Below are 7,831 nucleotides of genomic sequence, written 5' to 3'. Positions count from 1 at the left end.
TCTTTAGCAAGGCAATACTTGCAAAAGATAGGCTTTGCCAAAAAAGGAAAGAGTATTGTGGATTTCCCTATGTCTCTTGGGATGGACATTGTAGCTTGCCAATTTCTCCAATACTTAGCTCTTCTTCCTTGCTAACTCAACAAGCATTGATTTTATTTGGCCATCTGGGCAGCACACATTCTGAGAAGGTGGACTTCAGGAGTGAATCACAATGAATTTTACCATTACAATGACCTCATTTCTCTTCCTGCAATTGGTCTGAAGATATGGCCCTGTTCCTGCTGATGTATATAGGGAGAATTCTGCTGTGTGCACAAGGAATGGATTTGCATCTTAATAAAAGAGAAGATGTTCCAGGAGGAAATCCTACTGTCCCCGTGTCCTTCCCATTCAATGTTCTGTCCTGTGAGGAGGATATGACATCATAGTTGCAGTGGGTAACATGTACTGTAGAGGTGACAAACTTAGGGAAGGTTGCCAAAGATGGTACTGAAAAGTATGGTATGTGGTCCTGAGAACATCATGGAGCCACCTCCTGACTCCAGACATCTTTTAGGGTAAGGTTACTAATGATCTTGATTATTGTGTCATGGATGATTAGGAATCCTCTTCCTTACAGGCTAAAGGAATTCTAACTACCATCATACTTTTGATATACCTAACAGTAGGATTGGGGTGGGGGGACTGTCCAGACTCAAGACTTTCATTTAATTTCAAGGACAAAGAAAAAGACCATATGATATATAGGAAGTATAAAGCTCAAATCAACAGTGCTGGGCAGGTAAGCAACTGGAGACTAGATTCAAGTTTTGAACAACCTTCCAGCCCCCAAGTTATGTGGCAGAGGCAGGACTCAGTATTCCCTGCATACCTCTGAATGTCTGGAGTTCCATAGGCAGCTAAGGTGAGGGTTAGCTATCTTGCATGGAACTACTAGGGAAAGTCACCCAGCCAGGGGACATGGAAACAAATCAGTGAGAGACAATGGAAGGCCTGGTCTATCTGGAATACCACCAGACCCTGACCAGGCTGACTGAAGGTTATACCCTCCATCAGCAAATGCTAAAGGAGTGCCTAGGGTAGGCCATACCTTGGAAGTCACTTGCACAAGCAGAATCACAGGAGTGTTTACATGGATCTGCAGTCCCTCCTGCCTCCTGCATAGTTTAACTCACCTTGTGCCACTTCCAATTTTGGGAAGGGCAGGGCAGATCCTTAAAGGGGGCTATTACCTAACAATTGGGACCTGGAGCAAAGATTATATAAAGCGGCCCTTCAGAGAAGGAATTAAATCAGTGACTGCATTGCACTCAGTGGGCTTCCTCTCCTTTCTGCCCAGCAAGGATGGAGCCTGTGAAGAAGCTCAGAGCACTTACAGGAAAACAGAGAAGTGAGACTCTCTGCACAGCTGAGTGCAGAGGGAACCACTGGGCCCAGTGAGGCCTCTCTTTCTAGGCAGGCTCCCCACAACAAAGGGGTGTAGCATTGTGATTCTGACTCTCAGGCTCTGCAGTAGGTACCATCTTTGCTCTGATCCTACTTTCTTAATGCCATTTCTAAAATTTGGTTTCAAAACCAATATCCACTCCCAATAACCAAGTCTGGATTTTCTGTATGCTCATCAATCATTTAAAACTAGCTATATTTTAATTATTTTTAGTTTCTATCTCCACCATTACTTAATTGAAATTATATCCCACCTATTTCTAAAAGAGTTGGAATTCATTTTTTAATTAAGCACTATTTGAAATAGAACAATGGAAAGAAAGAAAGAAAGAAAGAAAGAAAGAAAGAAAGAAAGAAAGAAAGAAAGAAAGAAAGAAGGAAATAGAACAATGCAAAGACTGCCACTAATCCAATAACCCCTCTGGGGAAATGGGAGGTTTTCACTCAATCATCAATCAATTAAACAGAGAAGCTTCCAGCTGGTTAAGAGGAACAGGGAACTCAAAGAATAATAGGATTACATATTATTACAGTAAAAGAAATTATTAATAAACAAGATCATGACTGTGGATCATCCAGCTGCTGAAAGGTGTAAGCAGATGTGGTCTCTTCCCTAAAGGTCTTACATTATAAAGTGTGCTTGTATGAGAATTTGTTTATGAATCTTGGGCCAATGATCAAAAAGAAGATAAACTAGCACAAGTAATCATCCTATAAATGTTTAATTAAAAATGGTAAACATCCCTACAGTTTATTATCCAACAATCACTAGGCTAAAAGATTGAGTGGAACCAGTTCTCACAACTGCTTTTGCTTGTGTATTTGACGAGAAGGCAACCTCATGGTGGTTGCACTTCTTCATGCAAATCCCGGTGGTTGTTGACTTTTTAGTACCCACAGCCCATTCTGGACTCTGAAAAGAGTTTAAGTACTGGCCTAAATACAAAGTTCATTCTATAAATTCCATTTTGTGTTTCTGTCCACATGCTAAATGGACCTCCAAAGAAGCAAAGAGCTGAATATAGTTTGGGTAAAGAATACTTCACTCATGGCAAGGAAAAACATTCTGGAAGAATCCAAATGAAAGATATCTGATGGGCAATGTGTGAATCATTGGAATAATCTGATTATGTTATGTGCTCACACTTCTGATTCCTAATGTCACACTTTGTAACTCCTTTATCTCTTGAATTTCCCTACAAAACACCATTAAAAGAGGGTAAGGAAGGCTAATGGATATTTTTCTATACCATCAGCATAGAATTAGCAAAAGGGATTTATACTTAGAACTGTAAATTTTTGTCTAGAATGGACATAATTCAGCAAATTTTAAAAGACTAAATATCATTACATATTTTGCCTCCATGTAAGAAAAGCAGATAGAGTACTGGAACTGGATGCCTTATTGCAAACTCAGTGTCTTAAGAATAGATACTTTGCACTCTAATGAAACAATATGAAGCAATTTGAGCCAGCATTGAGCAGCCTCCAAGCCTGATAGGTATTTTTTATATATTTAGTTCAGATATTTTAATATTAATACTTTTAAAATTTCAAAGTATTTTTTTTAAAGAGATGAGCTTTCCATTTGCTGTCTCTTGAGGAAAATATATTTAGAAGTGAGGAGCAGCTCTACCACAGCAGGGAAGACAGATTTTTTTTTCATGTATTAGTTATTAGACTGTAATGCAATAATGAGAGTCTAGGTTTAAGATTGCCTTTTTATTCCTGTAGCCTGCTGAGCATGAAAATGTCTTCTGTGCTTCCCAGTAACAATGTAAATACAGCCTGTCTAGATAGGGTTGGCACATAAACCGTAGCTGGCCATTTGGAGGTTATTTAATCTGAGGCAATTGGCCCCGTGAACCCAGCAGCCTCCCCCCTTCGCATTGACCCAGGCGCCACCTGGCACTGGAGTGGGAGTGAGGAAGTGCAATTCAGGTGGCTCTGGTACCAGAGAAAGCAGGTTCTGGGTCCTTCAGTGAGGTTTCATCGATTCTTCATTTGAAATATCATTTATTGCCGTGGTAGTATTTTCTTTGTCTAAGTAGTTTTTATATTAAAATGTACTCATTTATCTACGCACGTATACATTCTATTTAGAAGAAAAGCAATCGGTGTTTAGAAATCCTCATCCTTATTAATATAAATTATCATGCTTTAAAATAATGAACTACAAAATAAACCTGGATGCTGGTCATTCATTCTAATACATTACTCAAAAGAAATCCCTTCAAAGTCTCTTGGACTTAGCCTTTCAATACCTGAAGTGTTGTCTGATTTTTTTTTAAAGATTTTATTTATTTATTCATGAGAGACATGAGAGGCAGAGACATAGGCAGAGGGAAGACCTGATGTGGGACTCAATCCCAGGACCCCAGGATCATGTCCTGAGCTGAAGGCAGACGTTTAACCACTGAGCCACCCAGGCGTCCCTGAGAGTGCCTTTCTATTTTATGAAAGTAATTGGGGTTGAAATAGCTGTGGATGGAGGAGGGACTTCAAGAAGATTCTCAGATGAGATGATGTCAATTTTCCAAGTAAGGGAAGTGACAGGTGGTGAATGGGTTGACTGTGTATGTGTTGAAAAAGCACATTAATTCTCTTAAAAATATTTGAGAAAATATAGACCCTAATCAGGCAACACCAAGCAGAAAGTGGTCAGGAGGCTCTACCCACAGGTGCTAGAGGCATCATCTTTGTAGAGAAGATGCAGAAGCAATCCAAAGCAATGGTTTGATTACTAGCACCTCAGTGGTGGCCTTATTTGGGAAAGCATGGTTGACTGCTATTGGCTGTTCAAAAGTTTCACTTTCTCAGATTCAAGCAGTGACTCTGGTGTTGATTTTGGTCTGCTTAGGTCAGCTACCAAGGCTCGAGCACACCCCCAGTCTTAGGGCCTCCTCATTCAAATAGTGCATAGAGGAGGGGTGCCATCTGAGACAGAGGCAGAAGTAGGTGGGACCTCTGGGCAGCTTTGCAGCTTACTTTATCTGGAGCCTAAATCTAGAGCTATAAGGGGACTAGGGGTGTAAATTGGGCTGGGCAAGCAAACTGGGCAATCCACAGCAGGAGGTGGTTTTCTTGTGTAGATGGTGGGGCCAAGCAAAGCCAGATTTCTGCTCCAGGTGGATCACTTGGGGGATGGATCTGAGCAGGCAGTAAGGCAGGCTAGAGATTCTAAAGCCCTAAAGCAAGAGAATGGGGCTGTGGAGAAGGGAGAAGCTTGAGAAAAACAGAAATAAAGTTGCAGGAATGATGGTTACTTGGATGTGGGCAGGTGACAGAGTAGGGAGTGGCAGACAAGCCTGTGTCTCCAGCTAGGTGAGATGGCCATAGAGGGAGGAGGTTTGGTGGGCAAGATTTTGAGTTCAGTTTTAGACTTGTCGCCTGGAACTATAGGAGCATTTGGGGGAGGGAAGCCTAATAACTTAGAGGTGAAGCTATTTATATGTATTACATGTTGCAACACTCGAAGTGCTACTTAAAAACATTTACTCTGTCCTCTTTTGGAAATCTTCCATTTAAGAGCAAAACTCCCTTCATTTGTAAGAGAGAATCTATAATTAGTTTATAGACATGGGGGTCCTCATATTTGGAATGAAATTTACAAAAAATACTGGGAATAATGAACAAAATCCAACCACCAAAACAACCCTCCTCTGAGCTGCTGAACTTCATCTTTCTTCCTCTAATTTTGGTATCCATGCTGGGCCGTTAGAGTAACCACACAGAGTTGACCCATTGCACTGTATCCTACACTGTTTTCTTGCTCTTCTCAAGTTTTCAACCATGGTTCAGGTGTAGAAAGGATGAGATTTTAAGCTTCAATACTTTAAGACTTCATAAATCCTGAGAGTCTTCATTGTCTGATATTGTTTTGCCTCTGATGTGTAACTAGGAACTATAATATTGGATGCCATCTTCTCCTGAGAAAACCAACCCCAAACGGTGCTTTCTCCAGACACTCGCTTCTCTTGGACATATTTATTCACCAGTTATTTCTTCAGTATCTCATCTATACGTACTCTTACCCTTTGCTCTCCTGGGTGAGTGGAATTGGTAGCAACAGGTGCTCAATATTGCATTAAAATCTTAAACATTGTTGGATTTGAAAACATTGTGAGGTTTAAAATGTTTTTTCATAGTGCCAATAGCAAACATTTATATACAAATAACCTTTTCAGGAGGGCAGCATTTCGATCAAATGAAGTTCCAATTAAAATGATCTACTAGCATTATTTGTCAATTGTACTTTTTCTAAAAGAATGAATTTACCTTATGCCCTCATCCATTCAATCATTCATTTATCTAGCACATGTTTATTAAGTACTTACTACGTGGTTTGCAAATTTCAGGTAAGAGAGGTATATATAACAGTGAACAAAAGAAACAAAGACCCCTGCCCTTAATGGATTTACCTTTTCGCAAGGGAAGACAGATCATATCAATACAAAAAGATTTGTGTGTGTCCACTGAATTGCCATAGAACAGCACAGAAACACTCTCATTCTGCCTTTAAACCTATGGAAATAGTACTTGTTATCAAATGCTTACATACAACTTAACAAACTTCTTTGGGTATAGGTCACTTGTTTGTATTGAATATAAGTGATCTCCTTTCCCCCTAATCTAAAAACAGTTGATTAAAATCCATCCCATAACCCAGCCCAGGGTAGTATAAACATATTAGAGAGATCCTTAGGATAACCGGCACACTCTTGTTTCTTTACAGATACGTAGACTGAAACTCAGAGATGTTTATGACTTCTTTGAACGTATGCTATAAGGGTATTGACAATTATTGTAACTGGGTAGGGATAATGCAAGCAATGAGTTTGATTTATTTTCAAAATTAAGTATAAAATCAAGAATCAAACAGTGGGAGTGGCTTAAAATCTTAAGCTAAGTTATCTAAATTGAGTGAATTCAGAATTGGGCAAAAATGAACGATGGTATAGCATTTTCAGAGACCATTTCTGGTGCCTCCAAGTAGATATTTATCAATGTTAGAGTGTGATTAAATTATTCTTTCATTGATTACTTTAAGGGACACCTAAGAGGATATAAAAATAAAAGTCAAGGTATCTAAGTGATCCACATATGCTTGCTAACTAAGCCCCCTCTTCTTGTACCTCCCTAGGCAACAAATCCTGAGCACACATCTCTGTGCAGTGAATCATTGCTTTTTAGATCACATTCTCTGAGCAAGAGCAGAGAAATCGATATCTCTTACAAGACTGTAGACGTGCTGGAAACTGATTAGTCATTAACCTGTTTTCACCTCCGCCGTGCTCATGAAGGGAGTCCCGGTGTCTCAGTGGATTTTGAAGAGAAAGTCCTAGTAGCAAACTTTGGAATGGCAGCAGGAATTTGTGAAGGGTCTGTCCCAAAGCCCTTATAGCATCTTCTCATATATTCAGGACCATAAATCCCAATAAATCACTAAAGACGATTTTATGAAATATTTTATGAAATATTTATCACAATTTTGTCGTTTGAGAAATAATGCATCGAATAAGCCAAGGAAGCAGGATCTTTCAAAGACATGCAGAAATCATGGCTCACTAGATGGGAAATGAAAATGAATATATTAATGTCACATTCAGCAGCTTTCCTGATGCTCTAAAAACTGAACCACAGAAAAGTTCCTTAGTGAGCTGGAGGAGTTCATGAGACTTCCAGAAGCCATAAGCTGGCTTTGGTTGTGCGGTTTCTGTATTCACAGACTCTGGTTCAATAAAAATGTAAGTATTATCTGGGTACACAAAACATATTTCACGGTGATAATGAATCTGTTGACATACTGTTCATACTTTATTATATAAATTTTGGTGATGTATTTGCCAGAGAGGAACGAATACACAGGGAAATACTCTGTACTCAGCTCTACAATATGCTCGGGGTTGGCACATGTCTGTTTCTGTCCTTGGCACAGTTTGCTTGCCTGCCTTTATTGAATCAATCAGAGCCCTGTGACATTGGGAGGAGGACGACAGTGTCCTTATTGACTGAGCTAATCTAACTGGATTTGGAATAGGGACTAGAAGACGGGTTATTTTTAAAGCAAAAGCCATTGATTCAATAAGCCTGTCACGCAGCCTGATGATTTGCTACATTTCTAATGAGTCAGGTGTGTCAGTGTGTATGTGAAAGGCGATCAGCCGAGGTGGGGACGGGTGGCCGGCAGTCCCCAGGCGGCGGAGCCCGCACACACCGGCCCTGCACGCAGGCAGGGATGGGGCACTGCTCGGTGCCGCCAGCCGCAGAGCGCTCCTCGCCTCTCGGATTTGCAGGAGCCCCGGGCAAAATGGAAAGGCGTGACCCCACCTTCAAAAATCATCAAGAATTTCAAGATGGTGACAGCGGAACCTTAAACCAAGTG

General features: G+C 40.4%; 1 long non-coding RNA gene across 1 annotated transcript; it reads left to right on the top strand.

Annotated features, from left to right (window-relative positions):
* Window positions 1-437: 437 nt before the first annotated feature.
* Window positions 438-6,895, top strand: LOC140622447 (uncharacterized). Its single transcript, XR_012022210.1, has 3 exons — window positions 438-557; window positions 5,348-5,495; window positions 6,590-6,895. It is a non-coding gene; the product is annotated as an uncharacterized lncRNA (long non-coding RNA).
* Window positions 6,896-7,831: the final 936 nt, after the last annotated feature.

Source organism: Canis lupus, chromosome 31, assembly GCF_048164855.1.
Source record: "Canis lupus baileyi chromosome 31, mCanLup2.hap1, whole genome shotgun sequence".
Classification (NCBI taxonomy): domain Eukaryota; kingdom Metazoa; phylum Chordata; class Mammalia; order Carnivora; family Canidae; genus Canis; species Canis lupus.
This window is presented reverse-complemented; position numbering and strand designations above follow the sequence as displayed.